At 40.5% G+C, this 23,771-nt stretch overlaps 1 long non-coding RNA gene across 2 annotated transcripts; it reads right to left on the reverse strand.

Moving 5' to 3' along the window:
* Nucleotides 1-3,655: 3,655 nt before the first annotated feature.
* LOC111254147 (uncharacterized) lies at nt 3,656-14,546 on the reverse strand. 2 transcript variants are annotated; one of them, XR_015317322.1, is made up of 6 exons: nt 14,125-14,546; nt 12,605-13,842; nt 11,452-11,674; nt 8,055-10,369; nt 5,724-7,705; nt 3,656-3,866 (listed from the first exon to the last, which is right to left on the reverse strand). It is a non-coding gene; the product is annotated as an uncharacterized LOC111254147 (long non-coding RNA). The 2 variants fall into 2 exon arrangements; XR_002674946.2 differs by lacking the exon at nt 5,724-7,705 and having other exon boundaries at nt 12,605-14,540.
* Between the last annotated feature and the right edge of the window lie 9,225 nt (nt 14,547-23,771).

Consider the following 23,771-nt stretch of genomic DNA (forward strand, 5'->3'; position numbering starts at 1 on the left):
ATGTCCTGCTTCAAATGAAATATTCAGATTATCAGTGCCAAACCTACGTAAAATTGTAATTAGCCAATAACGTATTTTAGAGTTCTTAGTAATCAAGCTTGGCATCGGCGGTTTGGTAAGTGAGGGTCTGTCAACTAAGTAAGTACCATATGAATACTTTAAAAGTCTAATAAAGTAATGGTCTATACAACGCATTAATCTTTAAACAAGTAATTGAGCAAATCGTAAATTTACAAGTATTAAGACAGAGCTATCTTATAGTGCTCCGTGGGTAACAAAGTTGACAGGACGCCTTGCCGGCTTCGAATTCTACATAGGCATGCTCTGTGTTTGTGTTTAGAGAATTTTAAAAAACGCGCGCCTATCTATATGTACGCTTACATTTTGCCGGCGCCTGGAACGAAGTTCACTATTCATTCCTGCGTATTTCGAGAAGCGACACCAAACTCTGTTTCTAGGAGAAGTGCCATTGATTGGACTTAGCCAGCGCACCTAAACTGGTTTAAGTTGTGTTGTTTTTTATTCTGTCCTAACAGAAATAAATCTCCAGTGTTAATAATTTCTAAGATACGGTTTCTTTCACACTTCAGCACATTATCATATTTACAAAACTGAATAGCAATATCCGGTTTACTAAATTTGTAGATGATGTCTATTTCAGTGCGAAAACATCGAATACCACTTTTTCATTCATGTTAGCTTATTCGCCAAGTTACTGAGTAAGTTATAGGAATAAGCGCGAAAACAACTTTCTACATGGCCTGTTAGTGCCTATTTCATCTCATAGACCCTATTCTGCAATTTTCCAAAAGTCTTCCTTCCTTCTTCAAAGCTTAGCTCTTATACATATTATTTTACCTGCCCATGTTTTATTTTCTGGGCTCTTTTTTCCGTATTTTATGGAGTAACGGCAACGAGCTTGTGGATATGACGTACGATGATTTTCAGGCTAACTTTCAAGCTGAAGAATCGTTATGGTAAAACTGTACTTTTTTTTATTTAATAAGGTTATTAATCTATATTGTGTTTTTGATGGTAAAAAAATCGTTGCATGATGTCGCCATTTTTCGCTTTAGATGACTAACAAGAAAAATTTCGCGTGTCCAAGAAAAACGGTCTCCGTTGACTTTCTATTGATGTCAGTTAGGCGGTAGACGCTTCGCCTATTTTAGCGCACTGTCTTAGCAGAAGAAAGGTAAAGAAGTTTCTTCAACAGTTGTATGCCTCCGATCCTCTTTGCACCTTCTTTTCTCTAATTTCTAATGGTTCGTTAAAACATCGTTTTGGTAACACTTTTGATCTGTTGTGAATAGACCCGATAACCCTTTTACAAGAGGTTTTGTTCATCATGAAATATTCGAGGACATGTTTTAAATACCGCCGCGTTGATATGATTCATGTATGTGCAATGACATCCTTGTTCGTTCAGCTGCGTATCAAGAGCCGTAGTGGTACCTTGTTATCCCGCCTCTAAAACCTTTCTATCGGGTTATTAACGGATCCTCCTTTGACTGCATTTAAATTCAGCCTATTCTCACCTTAATACACGAAGTCCTTTAACTCCGAAAATTTTCCAAAGATCCAGTGACGTTGTAAATTCATTATTTGCCGATGTCTAAATTGTTTTTTTGTAGAACTAGAACTTTGAATTGATTGTTTTAAAAATTCAGCGCTCGCCTAATATCGATACTGTTTCATCTGCTTCCGTCTACTGGCTGTTCAGCTTAAAACAAACTAATTAACGCTATGATTTATTCAGGGCACAAAAAGCAGGTTTTCTAGATATCTGCACACAGTTTTGACTAGTTTAGAGCAAGCTGAATACGTAATGGTTCACAGTGTAGATTAAACAATAGAAATATCAGCTGAAAATGAAGGCCCCATTGTATGTATTCTATTTTTTTTATTTGCATAAAAGGTTTAAGTGGTAAAATTATGTTTGTCCAACGTGTGTCCAGTGGCAGGCTTAGTCTTAATGGTTGGACCTAATCTCATCGAAACTGCTACTCACTAGTTCTTAATTCTTGTTTCAAAACTTACTACGCAGCGACCCAGATCTTCATTTATCAGCACTACAGGCATCAGATAGTAGCGTTATCATAGAGAATAGTACTTGTTGATTGACAAGTCCGAAAACGATTTAAATATTACTATATATCAGTTCTGGAGTGATGAACATACGAATTACGTTAATATTAATATGTTTTGAATTTTTCTCTTTATTTTTAGCTTAGGAAGATCCTCATTTAATTTCCTCAAAACCTATAATGACGAAGGTTTCACCCTATCGTGACCGGAAGCATTGAAAAATTTCGATAAAAACTTTTTCCAAAATGAAGTATGGACAGATTGAGATCAACCACGTTGATCAAGTTCAACTACACATTATCTTCCGGATAAGTCTAGTTATATTTAGTTATGGCATATTGTGTTAATATAACTATAGCTGCTTCATCCTCGTTCATGGTCCACCACAGCAAGCTATGCTAAATTATTCTAATCAGTATTCCCTCTGGTCAGTGACAGGTTGACTCGTTGCATGCATTTTGATCTTCTCTGCGTAGTCGTTGGGTTTGAAATTCTATGTAAACGAAAATCTAATGTAAAGAGAGTCATAAAGATGTCGTGGAACTAATATTGAACCGCCGGCTGTTTTGTATTGTTGCATTGAACAGCTTTTTGGAACAGGAGACTGCCTTTTGAAAAATAATCATTAGATACTATAGAAATTTCAACCTACATGAGCTGAATAGGTGAACTGCTAAACGAACTGGCGTGCCACTTTCGAGACGTTTATTTATTAGTTTTTTTTTCTTCGTAAATCGATCCATGTTATTCTGCTATGGCTTCACGAAGTTGATTACCTCGATGATTTTCCTAAACTCGTACAGCCGTAGTCTTTGGAGAATAAATACGACCTTCGCATAGCCCGAGTTGTACGAAGGTGTCTCATGGGTAACATGTTTTAAAATTTCTTGATCTCTGCCTGATAGAGATGTAGAGGTTATGTAATATATAGCAAATGAGTTAGAGTTTAGCCCCTTACGCATCCCGTTTGAGTAATAGGCCTTATTACCTTTAGTGAACATTTTGAAACTTGCGCTTCAGAACTCTTGCCACGTGAATTAACTACTTGGCTAAACTCTTCAATATCTGTTATACTTGATGATGCTCAATAGAGAGTCCACTCAGCCAGAATGGGAAACAATTACCTCACCGCTGCGCTGCTATATGATCACACTTTCGTATCAGTATGTGAGTCACTCATTAATAGCTCTCACTGGCAGCATTATTCTTTCACGAAATAATTCTTGATTGTATTACGTGCTTCACCATACTTCATTCATATATGCTTCACTATTCTTATTCCATATAGACATGCTCTTTAGCGTAATAACTTTAGACCGAATTTATTTGGTCACTTTTTGGTTGTTTTTGTGCAAATTTGACCCTGATCATCTGTCGTCAATCGAGAAAAATGCTCCGTTGAAAACACAAGATGGATGAGAACAAATAGAAGATTACCAAGTTGGGTCCTTTTCCATTCAGTTTACTTTCTTAGATTACATATTTCACCGCTTTCTTGTTTTCTTTTCTAAATAGGTAAATGCCAGATAGAAATAGGGAAGCGGCAAAAAAAAAAAACAGTTGCGGGAGTTATTGGAGAGGTTCCGTTAGAATAAATTTATTTTTGAAAGTGTTTCCAACATTGAGGTATAAGATTTGAAATGACCGCCTCTTTGCTGCACAGCGCCACATCGTATAATAAAAAGCATCAAATGAGCGATACTACAGTACAGTCGGTCCGTATTGAAGCAGAATTCGACATCGCGCCTCGTACCATGGCCAAGCTCCACCAATCACAGCTGCAAATTGGTCCCTTTTAGTCGTGGATTAAGATGAATGTTTCTATACAGGGCTATCGTTCAATCAAAGGCTAAAGTTCAAAATGAAAGCGTCGCTTTAGGCGACCGACAACAGGTTGCGAACTTTAACTAATTCACTAGTACAGTCATTGTTGTATCAACGTTTATATTATGTTTCTTTTATATAATGTAGGTATTGTGCATAATAGCAATATGTTCAAAACAGGCTTTGTATCAATATGAGTATAATCTCTGCAATATGTCTTCTGTTAGTGACAGTTATGAGATATCACACTGCTATGAGTGATTATCGTTGTCTAGAACGCGATCTTTTCTATCTCGACACTGTTAACTATGGTTTTCCCAATTTCCCCTCTATAGTTACCTTCGCAGGTGAACGCACCATTCAAAATGATTTTAGGCTGTAAATTATTTGGAAGTCTTTCTTCCAAATAGCAAGAGCCTTAATAGGTACTTGATAAACCTAAACTTGGGCCAATGGACGTTGTTATGTGAATGAATTATTAGAAATAATAATAATAAAGACGTCCAATGTGTTATGGAATAGTTCTATAAGAAGCATTTTATCGAAAGTTATTTATACCAAGTTTAAGTTCAAGGTTGTTGAACAATTTTTCACATTAAAAGGTGTTTTCTATAAAGCGTTCAAGCCGCGGCATGCAGCGTAGGCAAGAAAGAATAATTTCCATATTCAAGTAAATATAAAGCAATGTTAAAACAAATAAATCATGAAGTATATAATCTTTGATCTACTAGACCTTTAACACCTCTACAGTGACGTGGTGGAAGCTATGTTCCGTCATGATCTAAACGCACCAGCTGCCTAGATAAACACAGTAACTGAACATATACATTTAAGGTACACGAGAAGAGTTTATTTTCCGACCTCATTTTACGAAATTTAGTTATTTTTACATGAGGCCACATTTTCATGAAGGATCACGGCAGACTGTACCTTGATTAGAATAAAATACCAAACAAATCAAGAGGCTTGAAAAGATCGAAACATCTGCCAGTTTTCTTCTATATATATATATATATATATATATATATATATATATATATATATATATATAACAAAGATACTAAGAGAATGTAATGAGTATCTATGTGATAGCGCTAAGCTCATGCGACTGAGTGATCCACTGAATAACAACGTATAAACGTTATATTACTGAAGATATTATAAAGTAATTAAGCGACCTCACAATCGGAAAACCGAAGCAATATCCTTTAATGCCGCTTCCGGAAAATCAAAACCTTACGCGCCACTCGGGCTTCATTTTAGGTAACAACGACTCAAATGCTGATGATGATAGTTCTATTGTAGGGACTGAGCTCATACAATAGCCCAAACTCATTCTTTCTATTACAGCTTATGATTTAATCAATTCCGTCTGCGACTTGTCATACACTATTTAATAAGAAAGACAACTAGGACAGAATATCCACATCATTAATTTACCAAAATCACGAAAATTCATTAGCCAATCTTAGCCAACTAAAAGGCACAAAAAGTATTGCTAAGTCCCTGAAATATAAACACACATCTATTTTCTATTAAAAAAACAATATTTTATGTTGATCGTGTGTTGTTTTTCACTTCTCGACCTCGTTCTATTATACCTACGTCGTTACTACGTAGCTCCCTATGTATTTCTCAATGTATCTGATTCCCGCGAACTCTTTTTCTTCATCCACAAGGAAGAATGAAGATGCTGCAGAGTAAAAAAAGCAAAAATCGATTTTCCCACAAGCCAATTCGTGAGATAGGGACGAATGTGCGACAGAACTCGGCTTCGTATCGATTTTCCCCTACTATGGAGCAACTCAAACCTGATTTGGTTCTATGCGCTTGTGTCGGCCGTGATTCAAGCGAGACATCTGCAAGGCCTTGGTGTCGACACTGGAGCTCTACTTGACGACTGGATACTCATGAGCCTAGTAAGCCGATTCTTGGTTTATGTATGGCTTTTAGCTGTCCTCGTCTTTCTAACCCGAAGCAGCGCGCTTCGTGCCTGGCTCACTGGTCAAAGTGGAGGACGGTGCCGCTCTTCGTGCCGCCGACGAGTTTATCTAGATTAACGCCATTTGGAGAAGGGGCCGAGGGACAACGAAGAGACCCAAGTAATGCCTGTGAAATTGAGTCTTCTTCCGCGTGCGACCTCTAACAACCAGCGTCGAGATTTCAAAGAAAAAAATCGACCTTTAGCAACACCACACGAACCGCTCGGAACGGCACTAGTATTCTTCGTAAGATTCATGCAGAGAACAGCAGGTGATCTCGGTATGCGGGCGTTATACTAGGCTGTTACAAGAAGATGTAGAATAGATACGAGAGCAGCTACTGCTACAAGCTAATACTCTTCATTATGAACAATCGATGGATAAAGCGCACTAAAACCTCAAAAAGTCTCTGACGGAAAAATTTCTCCATGGCAGAAAAATACGAATTCTATTCGTATTGGCTTGCTCGTTACTGCGTTGTGTATGAGCGAAACTCAAGCAGTCTTTACGTAACAGCAGCAACTCAAAGCCTTGCCCCTGCTCTCGAAATAAGCGGATTTTGTTGTTTTTTTGCAGTCTGCCTATTCTATCGTATTATCACTAATCTATTAGAGGAAATCGTAACTACAAACAGGAATCAAGGAAATCCTCCAATGAAACTAAATAAGCGGAAAAACGGGAAGCACTGACCCGCAAATGGAGATTAGTGCGGCCTTTTCTTCCTCACACATGGACAATTGTGTGTATTGCTGCATGGGTTTCATGATATTTTTCGACTGCATACTCAGTTAGGTGTCAGTTAGGTCTTCTTGGACAATTAAAGATTTTTCGTATCCCATGCAAGCTTTCCCCTAATCTAACATGTAACTTGAAAAAATTTCGAACTTAGCGGCGTAAATATTCATTGAGCAAAAGAGATTGACATATAGAAATCCAATATAAAAACGATACATATTTCAGTTTCAGATCACCTAGTAAGTTACGAATTGTACCAATACATAGCTACTTCGAATACTAAACGCTCGTTACGCCCGATCACGAACCCAGAACGCTTCGTCTTCTACGCCTATTTCGAGAACGGATTAATAGAAGCTGTCATAGACGGATCGAAATATTTGTCCTTTGACATGTATAATGAGCGTGTGTCAGGTCTCGCATACGGTTACACCACTAAAAAGGAGATTTTTAAATATTTATTCTATCATAGTGATTATTAAAGCAGCGATTCATGGAATATTTATGGCCGTATCCTGTCATCCTCTCTATCCTTTAGATAAAACCAAATCTGCAAACGATATTATGCTCGAGACGCCATCTAAATCCTTCTCCGTTAAGTATTTCAACCAAAAGCAAGCTCTAAATTGCTTTTCGTTTCGTAATATTTCTGCATGAGTTTTCATCAAAATTTCAGACAATACGAATGGCTAGTAACTTTTGTTAGGTTGAACCTACTTCTCAAAATATGGTTCTGTTTACCAGTATGGAATTATATGATAAGTTAGAGATATTTCACTTGATCTCTAACTCTGAATCCTTAGTATTCTGTTACCATTAGCTCTGTTTGGCTATCCAGTCTACAGTTCGCTCAGTTCAGCTGATATCTATAGTAATGATTTATATTACTATAGTTTTAGTCGGCATAAAACAAGCGTGCTTCATAACGTATAATCATTGACTTTGTTTACAAATTTGCAGGTCTGAGATAGCGCCAAGATGCAGCTGGCCAACCGTTGGTATGCTCTGTCAGGATTCCTCTGCAATTTCTAATGGCAGGTCCCAACACCTCGATAGCCTTAGTAGATTTCCTCTATCTAAAATAACCAAAGTGCATTCAGTACAATTAACGATACAAATCCTAGAAGTAGCAATTTCTCTAAGCTCAGCGGTGGTTTTCGATAAACTTCTGAAACATCTAGTAACGAGCAAAGTCCAACCTGCATAACGGAGCCACGTCAAGGCTTCGAGTTTTAAGGAGAATAGGTGTTTTTCTAGGCTAAAAATATACATCTTCAAAATAGGCTAAAAATATCATATATTGCATTACGCACTTTTTGTCAAATTATTTCATTGCCATATATTTAATCTAGCTTACGGCAGTATGGATCGGATTTTTCCCATCATTTCCTTTGCCTTACGATTTGGCTTAGCATGGTAGCGTACCCCTCTCGAAATGAGTCGTTTCCGGCGTCGTCGAGATGACCGGAGGTGGTCATTACTTTTCACATCCACTCCTTAAGGCTCCGCCGTAATGTGTGTGTGTGGGGGGGGGGGGGTCACCGCTAAGGGGCTAACTTGCACTGTGTGGGTTCCTATTACAGAAGAGAAAGCAGACAATTGAGCTCAATGTTTTAGTTATTCTACATTAGCACAGGACGTTGTTTATCACATGCTTTCACATATGCGAGTCTTTATTTGAAGTAAAACTATTAATGCACAGACCTTGTAACCGAAAGAGTATAGGAAATACATATCATAAAAACCTAGAAAAGTCAATGATTGATTGCTTGTGTATGTCTACTGTAACCATCGTTGAAAAACTTGGTTACAATATATGGAACGGCTTAGATACATTAATGTCTCCCATTTCTCTTATTATACTTATATATTTGTCCATTTCGCTCTGTTCTAATAGTGATTCGATGTTATTGTACTATCCTATCCACAGCATAGGTTGGATTACATATGTAATAAAATAAAAAAAAATTTTAAACGTACCAAATTCTCTTACAACAGGACAGATCTGCAAATACAGGCTTGCCCGTATTATAGGACATAGGGAGTACCAATCTGAACAAACTCCAGGCATAAGCATGTACAATTCGTAGCTATTAATCCGTGGCAAAGTTGAGACTGATACTTGTTGCTTTTTCCTACACTTTACAATTTATGGCAAAAGTCACGACTAAAAGTAATTTTAGCTTTTACTTAACAAAACAGCAGCAAATTCTGGCGATACATTTAATTACAATATAGTTGTTGTCGCTCCCTATGACCTGCTCCCACTTATCAATCAATTCTTTCGAGTGATCTTTCAACTAGACATTGAGATTCTCCGATATATTGAATGTACGGTTACCAATTTAACTTTCCAGTGAACGGAAAATGTAACAGTTTGCCACAGATTGTCCGCGGAATATAATGGATATAAAACGAGCTTCTACTCAAGCTCTTGCAGGACAGCTTTGCGGCGTGGAATTGTCAGGAAATAGGATGGCTTTGCCTTGTCCATCGGGTGTCTTCTGCTGTTTTGGCTCGTTTATTCAATGACACTGAGCCATCTACAGATCCTCGTTGAGCGTCTTATTCTCCTCAAGTATTTCCTAAAGCACAAGATCCTTCCGGTTCCCTTCAACGCAAATTGTCGCTTTTTTGTATTTGGGGCTGAGCATTTATATCTAAGCTAGTCATCCTTTTCTCTGATTTATATCGACTACTTTTTGCCACTAGTGACAATTCTGTATAGATTTTCTCGCTGCATGTAATTCGGTGCCGCATAAGACATTAGAAGCTGACAAGAAGCACCATTTCTACGTGACGTTCCGTCTGTTCAGCGTTATCCAACCTTCTAGTTTATCGAACAAATACCATAGATCTAATCTACAGCCTGCTTGAAATTGTCTTCCTGTAATCGATCCTCAGATGGCCGGTTGAGGCGTAGAGCACCCCCAACTATAAAATGCCATTCTTCAGTCAGTTCTAAGCAATCCTTCCAATTATCAAGTCGTCGTTGTACACGACGCAAATCTTCCACGCTGCCTCGACAAAACGCAAGCAGAGTAGTTAAATAGAATAGGTTTGTTTCACTTGAGATCTGTACGCTGGACATGAAATTCTGTGTACTACGCAATGAAACCACAGTGAACTTTTAGAAAAAAGAAAGCACGCTCGAATGGCGTATAAAAAAAAAAACAATAAATAATGAGGCGGTTAAAGAGAAAGGGAACATTAATGGGGAGCCGAAAGAACCTATAATAAGTTTGATAGGAAACTGGTGTTATGGTGATGAAGCGGATTGGACTGGCCTTATGTGGATCGCGTGTGTAAGAACGATAGATCAGGCTACATAGGCAACGTAACCTGATACACAAAAAAGGCCATTATACTAGATTTGTCATAAGAGAGGCAACTTTCGCATAGAGATTCACATTCATGTATTAATAGGAGAGCAAATACGACTTTATTTTGTCATGGAAATCCGACCCAATGTTATCATTTTACATTTGCCACAACCCATCCATTACAAGGCTAGTCTCCAAAAGGTTTTGTCTTCAATTTGAAGGAAGGTATGACTGTTCCTGCCAACTAACTTCAGTGCTACGTGTCACTTAATAAGTTCACCGATTAAAGCACGTCTTTACAGGAAACCACTTAATGCTGAAGGTCCGCCAGAAAGTTCATTATCTGTGACATCGAAATGGCAGTTTATAAAGCGGTTGGGTAGGACTTTCCGCCAGTCTGCAACGTCATGAAGATACCTATAAAACACCGAAAGACGCGTATTTTTAGACAGAATATCATGCGTAGAATTACGTCGAGAATTACGTCCGGTTTATCATAATTTCAACACTGTTTATTTTAAAAAAAACGAAACTAAAAGAGATCCTATCGATAAAATCGGCCTTCCCAGCAACGGGCTTGAACATTCCCAGGTGCGGTTAGTACATCCTCATCTCGTATGTTCATTTTCATGCAAGCAAACATTGCGGCAATGAAAGCTTGCGATGTCATGTCCCGTCACGCATCTTCAGTAATGACCCTGCTTGACGGCTAACAACGGTCCGTTACTAGATAGTAATTCAATTTTCCTAGATCAACATATAATTGCGCTCGTTCTTCCGATTCATTCGTAGACGCGTTTACGTGAAACGAAGTAGGTGCTCTTGTTCTGAGTGAATATATGGTATATTAGCATTATGTGATAGGTCATCGTTTATACCCTTATACGACGAGTAAATTGTACCTAAAACTCCAAGTATGATGAACAAGGTTTCATTACGAAAAAAAAAAAGGTTCCAATATTATTATTCATTTCAAGGTATAGCATTTCTAGCAGGTATATCGATAGCAACAAAACACGATATCGAATCATACCACTCTACAAAAAAGATCTTCCTTCAAACTTTGTCCCATCTAATGGTTCGGTAGTTTGGTCTATATTAGCTTCTACAGTTTCCAGTTATAGAGACGGAGGGCAAAGCTACGTTTTATTTCTTCTGCCTACCCAACATCGGTTTGAAAAGAGACGGCGTGAGGGATGTTACGAATAAATTCGCTTTGAGCTTCCATCGTAACTACGGCACCCACCGGGCATCTCGCCCCTACGTTGAAAGCAACTGAACGAACTAACGAACGACCAGCATTTCAGGTGCTGACGAGGCGGCGGAGCTAACATCTTTTAATACCGCTCCTATGCAACAACTCCTGACCGTTTACCCATGCGACCTCTTGACTTATTGCCGTGGACCTGGCTGGTTATGTGACACGATGTTGGTCCTTGCTAGCGCCAGGGTGAGGCGACGATGGCAAAAACCAACAACATGTCGCCCCCCATACTTACCCTCTTACTCATTTGCTTTCCTTCTATTCGATGAAAAGCCCCACTCGCCGGTAATTCGTCCCCGACCGATCCCCTTCACGCAGCGACCACTGCAGGGTCACACCGAACGGAAATGCTCAGCAGCTGTTGCGTATTCTGCTAGGCAAGCAGGGACAGCATAAACAGGTGCTGCTTCTTTAGCCAGGAACAGCAGAGGAAAGACAGCGGCGATCCTGAAATCCCACTGAGAGCGGGCAGCATGGCCCTATTAAAACGTATCAGGAGAAACGAACGATATGGCGCGTGGGAAGGTATCGCAGTGTTGGGGCCTAAAACGGTGGCATATGACTAAATGAACGGGACATCTATCGTAACGGACATGGCGGTTTCCTAATGAACTTATGGGACTCAGTGGTTCAGAACTCAAAGGAATGTTATTGGCTATTTCAGTAAAGATCACTCTGGGTTGAAAAGGCTACCGAGCTGTGGTCAGAGTTAAGTGAGAATAATCATTAATAATATTAGTAAATGGTCGAGAATACTTTATTGCACAATAGTCTAAGACAAAGTAAACATCTGTGAGAATATTAGAGAAATGTTGTAACAAAAACTATTAAATGTTCGTTATCTGGAGTGAGACGGAATACGAAACGAGCGTCGAGTTCGGACGTTGTTTTCTCAGTTCAGGTAGAATTCCTCGTTCTTGTTTCTTGCAAATAAGTACGTAATTTGGCTCTGCTTTATATATAAAAAAATATTTAATGCGATCTTCCTATCTAGCCGAAGCCTAAAGTCAACGAATGTTTAAAGAACCAATGTTTAATGTAACCACATAGAGCTCAGTTTAGAACATTAAGTGGCTTATTACTGACGTTATGCTGTACCGTACATGAACTAGCAAACGTAAAAAAATATCGCTGATCGCCGCCATCTTTACTTTTATGGAATCAATTTATATTGAATCTTTTGAGCCTCCATTTCCAGCTTCTGAACCTCTGTGTATTACCAAGATAGTACATCTATACTCTAAAAGAACGCAAAATCGTTTGAGGACTATGTGAATAGTTGCAGTCATTTCAAGTCAAATAAAAAAAAAACAGTGCTTAGACCTATCTACAATAGATTCGAGTTCCTGATCCAGACTTTCTCGAAACCTTCCAGTTCTTCCACTGACCTTTGTTCGGCTAACCCGCGTTAGCGAACGAAGATCAACGCTTGAGTTCCGTAAAGGAATCGTTCGCACTGCATACCGCGTCGTGGTCTGGCAGTCGAGATGTCCTCGGAGTCGACACGATGTTCTGAGGGGAACTGGTTTCGGGTGGGGTTTGCGAAGGACCTCGAAACATTTGCATGGATTAAGGGCTCAGCGAAGCGGGACAACGCGAGGCGGCCGAATCAACCCTGAGAATAAACGCTCAAAGCTGCGAGGAGACTTGGACAAGGGAGACAAGCGGAAAGGTCGGCGTGACTAAGCAAAGTAAGATTGAAAAATATTCTTCTAGCAAGCCAGGGTGGCTTGGCGACTCATAGCGGGCCGAGAACGGTGACCGAGCAGAATGTCTGCTTAGGATTGTAGAGGGAGGTGAAAGGCGGTGGATTTGGAAATAATCAAGAACCTATCCCGGCATAGGACCTTTGTGAAGGAGCTTTGAGTAAGGGGAAATGTCGCTAGTACCGTTGAAGGAACACATATTCTGAACCGTCACGGTTCTTGCCTTTCAAGGACTTGTGTCGGTTATGTCGTATTGTATCGCTAGTCGACGATACAAACAAGCTAATTGTGGAATTTATTAATGTGGGTCTAGGTGTGGTTCTGCTTGTATGCATGGTTATGTAAATTTGTGAATTTGTAAAAAGGATCAAATAATGCTTAAGCGACACGTAACTTGCCCAATAGCGTATGGTACAAAAATATCAAACCTGTAAATCAAATAAGGTTAACCTATGATCTAAAAAGTGTTATGAGAAATTAGGAAGAAAAGCGGCACAAAAATCTGATGGTTGTAGTGAGCAATGAAAACTCGATGTCGTCTCGCAGGCAAGTTAGCTTCCCGTGAATCAAAAAAAGAGTCATGAACCGAGCGATAAATTAAGGCCTAACGAATTTTTGGTACTTGCCGTTACCTAGAGCTCTTATTAATGTACGCCATCCAATTCCACGTTGACTAAAGTAAATACTTTTACACAATACATGGGCACAGCCGGACACAATCTAGCACAATGACATAAGACTGGTCGATTTTTCCGCTGTCGTCCAATCACATTTACCTGTTGCGAGGTGCAGCACGTCGAGCTTTGCTCTTCCTTTCATATACACAAAGACGAGATATTTCGCCGGCGTCTATCTAGTGTATCTGTAGAGGGTCGATCGCTGGCGATCTGGTCTGCTTGTTGATTATACGAAACGATCATCTGGTTGACGACGCGTCCCAAGGGGATCACCACGAGCAGGAATAGTGGAAGTGGAACGTTAGGTAACTGTAGTAGCCAAGAGAAGCTGAAGGGGCGATCTGAGTCAGCTGGATCTATGAAGCTCTCGGGGCTTCGGGTTTGGGCAAAGGGGATGGGCGGAAGCACCCAGGGAAAACGGTCTACGAAAAAGGGCGCCAGGAAATGTAAGAGAGCCGCTCAACGATCGAGTGAAAGTGAGAGGGTCAGAGAGGGGGAGTTACTTTAGGCGAAGATGATATGAACCTGCTAGTGTCGACGAAAAAAGCTAGGATTCGCGGGAGGCAGCTGAAGATAGCTCGTGCTCAACCGACTCATTCCAGCGCCTAAAGACTGCAGCTCGCGTTCGGGAAGACCGGAGTATGTAAGGACGAAAAGAACGTCGATGGTTCTCTAGGCTGGGAACTGACGACTGGCAGCCAGCGCTTCTAAGAGTGGGACTAGCAAAGCTGTCCTGATTGAATAGCCCTGTTCCGTTCATCTCTGGCATTCACGAACAACGCAAGCAACGGAGCTCCTGCCACCCTGCTGCCACTTTATATGGCTACCTATAGCTATATATAGACTGAGAGTGGAACAGTGGAGCGAAAGGGAGTTATACAGCACCACCACGTTATACAATATGTCTTTTCGTAGCGACACCGTACGCTTTTATAGGAGTCGTCGAGTAGACGGGACGGACAGTCTAGCTTATATGACGGCTATCTTTTTACATCCAAACGAGCTTTATATCGTCAAGCCAGCTTGACCATATTGCATGATTTAGATGCGGAAAAGTCAATAATAAGCTTCCAAAGTATAATAATTAATATAAATAGCTATTTGGTAATCTATATTCGAGTCGGTGCGGATGATATCAATAAGACACGGAGTTAGAGTAGAAATAGGATTATTAGAAAAAAATAAGATTATTTTTGAAAGTGTTTTTTGTTTTAGATCGCCAAATTTGTTTTGTTCATGTGATTGTGCTCGCTTTCCGATTTGTGTTTTTATTTTGATGGTACTTTTTGAGTGGTCTATCTATAGCAATATATTGATTTATTCCGCAGAGAATTTATAAAACACATTCATTTTTTTTTGATTGGCTTTTAATTTTCCTTAAATTAACAGTATGATCGTGTTAATAAAGTTCACAACGCCGTATTCTGTGACAAAACATTCGGTAAACCTTAGAGGATTACTGTGCGTCGTCTTTTAGCAAACTTTTCTTCTTTCAAAGCGCGTCAAACTTTTCATTGAATAATATTGCCATAAATATCGACTTCGCTTAAATTTCAGTTTTGCCTTTGATTTCACAAGTTGATCAACAATTCACTTTTCTAATTGGCTTATCTGTCATAGCCATGCATACCATAACTGCAGTCTTTTTGCCGAAGGTTTAACTTGTTCCACATAGCACGTCCAGTGCCACTGATCCACCATCTCTTCGAATGTCCCGCAGCATCCGGCCGTTTCAGGAAGGATTCCCAACTTTCTTTAGGTGACTCGTCATCAGCACTTCCTTTTTACTCCTGCTCAATCTGATCTCCTCTCGAATCTTCTACGGGGCCCCGTCGCGTCGCGTCGCAAATACCGAAAGTCAGATCTCCAAGAGTACGAAGTGCCTGCAATAGCGGCTGTGGAAATTCGACAGGGCTGCAAAAGAAGCTAGCAGATGCCGAGAATTGAAGACCTGAACCCTGAAGGTTTCGGCTTGCCTCACCGTGCCCTATGTTTCGCACATCCGGTATCATTCGCCTCATGATGACCGGACATCGTTTCGACTCTAGCAGGCAGAAAACCATCTCGTGGTTTACAACGACTGTGGAGTCCAATAAGAAAATGGCACCCGCAATCCTAAAAAGCTGATCTCTGTAGGAATATATTATATGGAGACCACTTTTATCGTGGACATAATATGTCTGTCGTTAAATAGCGTAAGACCAAAGCATGTATGGTTCGTCGACAGTTTTGACGTTACGCGTTTCTTTTTCTCTATAATTGCAACAGTTATTATTTTTCTTTCATAAGCTAGATTTAAAATGAATATAGTAGAAACCACATTAAATACCTGTTCCTAATATTGAGAGTACGATATCGCGAAGCACTTATGGATATTTATTGCAGTCATTTTCAATGCAGGCGCAATAGTGTTCCTTGGGTTATGTATTCAAAAAATACATCTTATTTATTATAAGGTGAAGGTTAGTAATTTTTTTGGGTAGCAGTTTGTTAAGTTTTCTGTTATAACTTCTTTTGGGCTCTGCAAGTCAATCCATTTGAGAATAACTTGGCGCAGTTTTATCTACACGTCCTAAACCAGGCCCCATAACTTGTTCCCTCCTCCTACCTGCTAATAGCCCAAGATATCTTCCTTGAGGAGTGCAGTATTCTAGACCACTCTCAGTAGATATATTTTGAAATCGGTGTCTTATCTAACTAATAGGCCACAATGTATCTGTAAGTCTAAGTGCCGACAAAGGTAGAGGATAAATCGAGTTATTTACGAATCTTGCTCTGCAATTTTGCTTCCGAACCGCTCGTACTCAGTCCATATTGACCTCACATAGAGACGTAGCTTATAAGATTTTTCCTCTATCTCCATTTGTTTTCGTTGTTTTTGTATGACGCAATCCGTTTTCGTCTTTGGATAAGTCGCAGTCAATTGTAGCCTCTGTCAGAGAGGTGTTCGGTGATGGATTACGTCTCAGTGGGACCAATGCGACGAGAGGTCGGCTGACTTGACACCAGTTGAATCATCCGAAAGGGCAAGAGACAACAACATCATATAGGGACAGAAGGGCGTAAATCTGATGGAAAATAAAGTGACAAAAAGAGGGACGAGCTACAGATTGAAGATTCATCGTCTGACAACAGTTTGAGCCCTCTAGTGGTACGTAGGCTGGGCCTGCAGCGTTCCTCCGCCTTTAACTCAACTCCATCTTGAGGGATTTCGACGGATTTATCCCGTTTTGCCTTCGATACGCACGCAAACAGAGCATCTAACTCTTAGCGCCATCACTGCCAAATAGGGAGTGTTATATACTGTGAAATAAATCAGAAAGCCTCCAAGCAAATCGACTATGTTCGGTCAACAAAATTATCGTCAGGACATAATCGACAAAACCCCACGCCAATTCAGCGTTACAGCTTTTTTTTTGGTAGGAACTATATGAAAAAGATGCGAAGATGTAAATGGTGTTATCGCGAACGTCCAAGAATTTTCTTAATGGAGGACCCAAATATGTTGGCCGCGTAAAAAGGAAGAACACAGTTGAATTAGGTGAGGAACTGTGCTTTGAAATCACATTCTAACAGCTTAACAGATGAAGATCAGAGACGAACGTACTGAAACTGTTAATAGAATGCTTCTTTTTATCAGAGGGTCTGAATTTGACCGTCAATAAGCGAACAATTGAAAGAAAATTTTGTTACGCTCTGTTGTCTCGCTACCGTTTCGATTTCTTGTTGCGCTTTATTTATAAATTGATTCAGCCCCGTCAAATCCAAGTGGGGCATGTGAGGGACATTTATTAATAACGACATATTTCTCTTTGCAAGGCAAGACTCTAGAATACATCTCGTGCCTGCAGCCGTGGCTATATCGACGCCGAAAAAGCTAACTGCAAAGGAGGAGACACAAAGTAACAATGGTAATGACAATAATAGAAGTACTATCGAAATATCGGAAGCCCAAAGTTAGCGGCCTCCTTGACCAGTTCACTCGCGTCTAGGAGCTAACGATATCGACCCAAAATAACGGGGTAGCTTGGATCACCGTTCATGTAGAACCGAAGGACCCCCCAGCGGCCCAGGCCAACAGAGACAAGCCACTGCCAATAATGGAAGCAATAGATGCCTGCCGCAATTAATACGGGCTAACTGTGTAGCCGTTAACGCGCTGTATCGAGACTTGCCCACAAACATTGATATCGTTCTCCTTTATATCTCAAAGACAGCGACTAACAATTTTTTCGCTCCGATTCTAGTTAAGCAAGATTAAACGAGACGCTAAAACATCTGTGAGCTATAATAGGGCAAATAAACTAGATAGATCAAGAACAACGTGATATAAGGTCGCCGCTTATTCGTGTGTCGAAAGCAGTGCACAGAGACACTGTGCAAGAATCTATTGCAAGCACTTTGAGATTTCTCGGCTTTGCCCGTGTGTCTCACACGGTGACGCGTTAAGTATCGTCAAACTAAATAGACAGCAAAAGCCTTTTGCGTCGCTCGTGCATGAATGTTATCTCAAATGTGTAAAAAAACAGCAGCAGCAACAACAACAACAAAAACAACAACGTACATTTCAAAGAAAAGGACATCTTGAACCTGGCTCGTACGAGACTAATCTATAGTTAGTGGGAAGTGGGGCTCATCTTTAATAGGAAAGTCACGGCATGTCCAAGAAGAACTGGGTTACGAGACGAAGTGGCAGGGAGTTGCAGATGAGTGAACTAGGCTCTTGTAAAACTCTGTTCCTCAAGACGGATCACCCGTTCTGTACGAGGCAGGGAGGCTGAACGTCGTTTTCGAACGAAACACAATCCATCCAAAAACGAAATTAGCTGACGGTACGATGCTCGGATGACGCGCAGATGACAGCATACCATGTGCTCGTAAGCAACTTTGCTTAAGTTCAAGCTATTGAAACAATGAGTTACCATCTGTGAATAGTATCGGGGCTGTCTGAACATAAGCTATGGAGTATGTGTTTTCAAATAAATATAGCAATGGCTACCAACGTTAAAAATTTCGATTTTTTCAGGCCTTAGCAGATTATTTCAAAACCAGACATAGCACATAAGTATGATACCGGACATGCAGGCTCGGCGGTATGAATTAAAAACTAGGTAGATATCAGCTCAGTGTGTCATATACACCCAGGTGATTCGACGACAGCGGAGTAGCTAAAGCGAACAGGAAAAATTGAAGTGTTCCTGAACGATCAACAGTGACTAGATAACGAATTCACTTCAGATGGGATGTTCAGTTCTTGTGATAACGTGTATACCTATCAGGCTTGAAGACACACAGTGACTGAATATGGGTATACACATACTTCGTATCGTAATGGGGGCTAGCCATCTGAAGCAATGTCTAATAGCTGACGTGTCAAATATAACGCTCAAAGCATTTTTATTGAGGTGCCATACCTGTACCCACTTCTGTAGTGTAGTCTGTTGGAAGCGAACTCGGACTTCAAAAAAAAATATACCGTTGTTGCATACTCTTCAACAATTTACAAATATAATTAGGATGGTACCACATTGTGTAGGGTTCGTAATACTACTTCTTACAAACAATCTCACGTTATCCTACTATATTTTCACAGGAGGAGGATTGCTCTAAGATAGTAACTAGTATTTAGACGACCTGCATCTGTCGAATGAAACCAACGAAATGTTTTTGGTTTGATCGCCTTTGATTTATACTACCGGTATGTAGAAATTACGTACATATAAAGAAAAGACGAGAAATTTCTACTATTAAAAAAGTTTACCCTCTACTAAGAGGGCCTGCAAAGGACATGTTTAATGATTTAATGTCCTTAAGTTTAAATGCATGACGTTCATGAGATACTTTTACAAGTCAAACATGTGGAAGCCCATTTGAGTATGTAAAGGGTAATGCGTTTACGAAAAGTGGTATATATATATATATATATATATATATATATATATATATATATATATATATATATAGTGTAATTCCATAAGTAACGTAAACCTAAGACGAAGATTGATCTTTTGCATGCAGTTTGCGACGTGCAAGGTATACAAAACAAAAAAAGGACCCAATAAATACATACATCTCAAGTTGCGCCTAGCTTTATCATCACACGCTCGCCATCGGGCGCTCTCGAAGATAACCGTCGTCGATTTTTCTTACACTATTGACACGAGCATGATATTCATGTTTCCCCCGCTGTCTTATTGGCTACCTTATCTTATCTGTCTGCCTACGTTTCATCGCGGAAGGGGGGGGGGGGGGTGCAAACCCACATAGCCACAGAAGCCCTGCGGAGCTTCATCGAAGCGGCTCACAAAGCTCGCAGTCAACGCAACCCGGCCAATGAGTGGCGTGTCGGAAGCAAGGCGTGCTTGTGTCACAGCCCCTCTGAATACAGTTCGTTGTCCTCCTCACGAGAACGGCCACATGACGGCCTAACTCGGGCCCGGCGTTCCGCGGGTGATTTGTGTCGATCGCCGAACAATGTATGATGACAGGAATATGAAAAGGCAGGGCAAAAACGAACGATGAGAAAGAATTATTGGGAAATTGGAAGAGTGTCGAGATAGAAGGAAAACGAGAACAAAGTGGGGTTGAATACAGTAGAAAGGAAAAATCTAGGATAGAAGATAGTTGGGTCTATACAATAAATGTGGTTGACGAAGAGATCATCGTTTGAGAAATTGAATACGTGAATGTGTGAGCACTGCTAATAATGTGACCAATCACAATATTAGAAAGAGTCATTGTTATAAGTTGGAAGATTACGTAATTTAGGTGGATAAGTTCGTCTGGCAAGTTCGGCACGTACGTGGACAATTCGATTCGATAAAAGAAATTGATTTTACAATTATGTGCTTTCGTCTGGGTTTCCGCAAACGTTTTCACTTATCTCGACGAACGTGACTATCAAAATAGGAATTCGCTGTTATAATTAAGGTTTTAGTAATTAAGATAATTATTATAATTATAACAACAGCCAAATCGGGAACTACAGCATGTCATGTTATAGGCGACTGTCGACTAAAACGTTGGTGTGTCCGAAAAACGAGTGATGCACCGATAACGAGTTGCCAACTCTGCTGTATACCACTAACGAGCAGTTGGTTAGCGAGCCCATGGGGGGGGGGGGGTTGTTGTTATTGCGCGATTTTCGTCTCCGGTATACGGCAGTATGTATTGTGCCGTCTTGGAACGACGTGGGCACGATTGTAACATCTCTCAAGACCTCTTTTTTTTATACTATAGCCAAATATTCACATTTGGAGTACCGCTTTTGTACTGCTAACTTAAACTGGATACGATTGTGTATGAATGACAAATGGCTGGGTGAAAATCTTACACGCGAGTTGCAGAAGTGCGTACCCGAAGAACAGATGCTAATGTCTGAGGTCTATGTAATTACCGAGGCCCATTGCTTCGATTCACGTTGACGACACCTAAACACCACGGGATATACGTGAGTAAGGAAAATTATTAAATATACTTAGGTTTGTAGTACGCCAAGTGGTCTGGATGCCTCTCTAATTATGAATCAGGTATTGCTGGAAATACGTTGGCGCATGGATCCACTCCACAGTCACAGAATGTTTTTGTTATTTGACTAAAGTAATTGAACTGTTTTTACTCCACAACATTCAGCATTTCCATCTTTAATATTCAGCTTCAGCTAGTTACTAGGAGAGACGCGTTTCAATGCTTCCAGCACAAATGTTTGCCCAATAATGCTACACGCCATGAATCAGCCGAATACCGCAGATACGAGTGAATACGCTCGTTGGTACAAGGCATACTAATTTCGGAACTGCTAAGAGCCCACGAGGGCGAATAGCTGCTATATTGCAACACAGACCGGCTAGGCAGGACCGTACTGAGCTATCCAAAGTAAGCATTGGCTTGTCAAGCGTATGTCTTATATTGCGGTTTCTTCCCATCTCCAGATTGGGGTTCGTGAGGAAGATCTCGCAGTAGCCCCAGCAGCAGTAGCAGAAGCAATAGAGACAAGAAGAGCCACAGCAAAAATGACTATGACATGGCATCTATGTTTGGGGCCTTGTTCTGTCCTATAATATACTTGGTCGCAACCTTCTTCGTGTCTCGCATATAGTGTATATTGTGTCCTTCGTGGGCAGCAATGGTCGACCGATAACGTGACCCACCGGTTATTGCTAGATGGATAGGAAAGAGATGCGAATCGCGTGATGGATGCGCAGACGCCGCCTGGCGAACAAAACGACGGCACAAAAACTGTCCAATGATCTACAGAGCATTCAATAATGTGGAATGAAATGCTTTGACTTTTTTTATATAATGAGCGGGGAAAAAAGTCTCTTAACGGCTGAACATAAAGTCAGTTTTGAGTTTGAGAGTTCTCATCTCACATCTTTGACTCTCGTTCGTACTACACATTGGCTGTTTGTTGCGTTAACGAACGTACAATAAAGACTCTCAAATTGTCCACATGTTTGCCACTACCATGTTCCTAGATAGGTCGTTCGCAACGGCAAGGGTTTCTATATTTGCTAGTGTCTGTACTGTATATCATTTCACAGCCTTCTCGTCAACTCAGGCCACATGAACGAGGTAGGACTTCTCATCACATTAGTTACGTCTTCAGACACAAATGAGCCCTAGCCACATACACCTTTCATACATCTGTTTATACATTTAGCAAACACCGAATGCAGTGTTGAGTTAATTGTCAGCTTACATTAGCTAGAGAAACAGACTGTAAAAAGTGAAGAAGTCGAAAATTCGTTCCATTACGAGCCATAGTAAGGTGCAAAACTTTTTTTTTTTTTTTTTTTTTCTGTGCTGCTGGCATATTCCAATGCTTATACCAAAAGTGAATTTTTAAATTGAAAAACGTTTTCATAGAACTAAAAGTTCGTCAGCGAATAAACACAAAAATAATAAAAACTAAAACGACTGACGAATTGTCGTCGAAATAACTAGAAAAGCCACTTCGGATCTGTTGGGTTTTCGTCTGCCTAAAATTTTTCTCCTACACTGTAAATTGACCACGACGCAGGACTAGTGCTTCTTTGTGACAGATGCTTCTTTGTGCCTAAAGTAAGGCAAGTGATGGAACAAAGATATGTTCGCAATGAGAATACCTATTTTGCAATAATGCGTTATAATAATGGACCACCGATAGGAATGATAACTGTATTGATGGTGCTAAATAAGTTCGACATCGAATTCAGAGAACTAGGGACTAGGTTCTGCCTTAACATTCGGGCTATTCGAGTTGAGCGGTAACTTCAAAGGAACAGACCTAAATCTGCTATGGCTATTAAAGCAAATGGGAGAAACGTCGAGTGAACCGGATCTAGATTTTCTCGCCAGCCATGTCATCAGGGCAAAGTCAGAAAGGGAGAGCAACACAACTTCGGAGCAGCGTTTGATAAAAGAATAAAAGAAAATTGAGCGCAAATAACCTGTTTGAATCAAAGCATTGAAACTGCGTCTTAAAATCGATCTAACATAGTATTTTAAGGACGTTAATGTGACGTCCTTGAACTATTCTGCATTCGAACTAGAAATCATTTCTATGTCTGCTCGGCCGTTTCTTCTTCCCTATAACTAAGTTAGACAACTACATAGCATGGCAGACAACAGAAATGGGAGTGGCGTTGTGTACGAATTCCGTAGAAAAAAGCATTATCATCATTCAGGTGCTTCCACGAAGCGCGTATCACTTCGTCATGTGTGTGCCTACATGGATTACACGCAGTGCCTGAACTGCTACAGGATCGCCTAGAGAATCATCCGTACAAGCAGGGAGCATAAAAATGCAAAGCGGTTTCGTGAATGGGCTATATTGAGGCGTTGGCGAGGGTTCGGGCCGGTTTCGCCAGGATCCCCCAACTCCTTCTGTGAACCATGCTTCACCCAGCGCCCCATAAGACCACTTGAGCAGTGCGCGCGTCGCGCACAATCCATCCGCAAATTCACAGAGTAACGGATACTTCCTCTGGCTGAGCTGGGCCATAAGCTGCGGTTCTCTTGAGCTTAAATCGTCGCAAGCAGGACCCCATGTTCGTCTAACGGTGCAAAATTCATGCCCAAAAGCGGCAGCAATACAAGCTTTAACAACTGCGCTACTACAGAGAGGATTCGGTCGCGCTGCCTATTTTGTATCTTTCAGTCCATGCTCATCCCTCAACTCAGTAAGTAGG

The sequence above is a fragment of the Varroa destructor genome, unplaced genomic scaffold (assembly GCF_002443255.2).
Source record: "Varroa destructor unplaced genomic scaffold, Vdes_3.0 BEIS01000007.1, whole genome shotgun sequence".
NCBI classification, from domain to species: Eukaryota; Metazoa; Arthropoda; class Arachnida; order Mesostigmata; family Varroidae; genus Varroa; species Varroa destructor.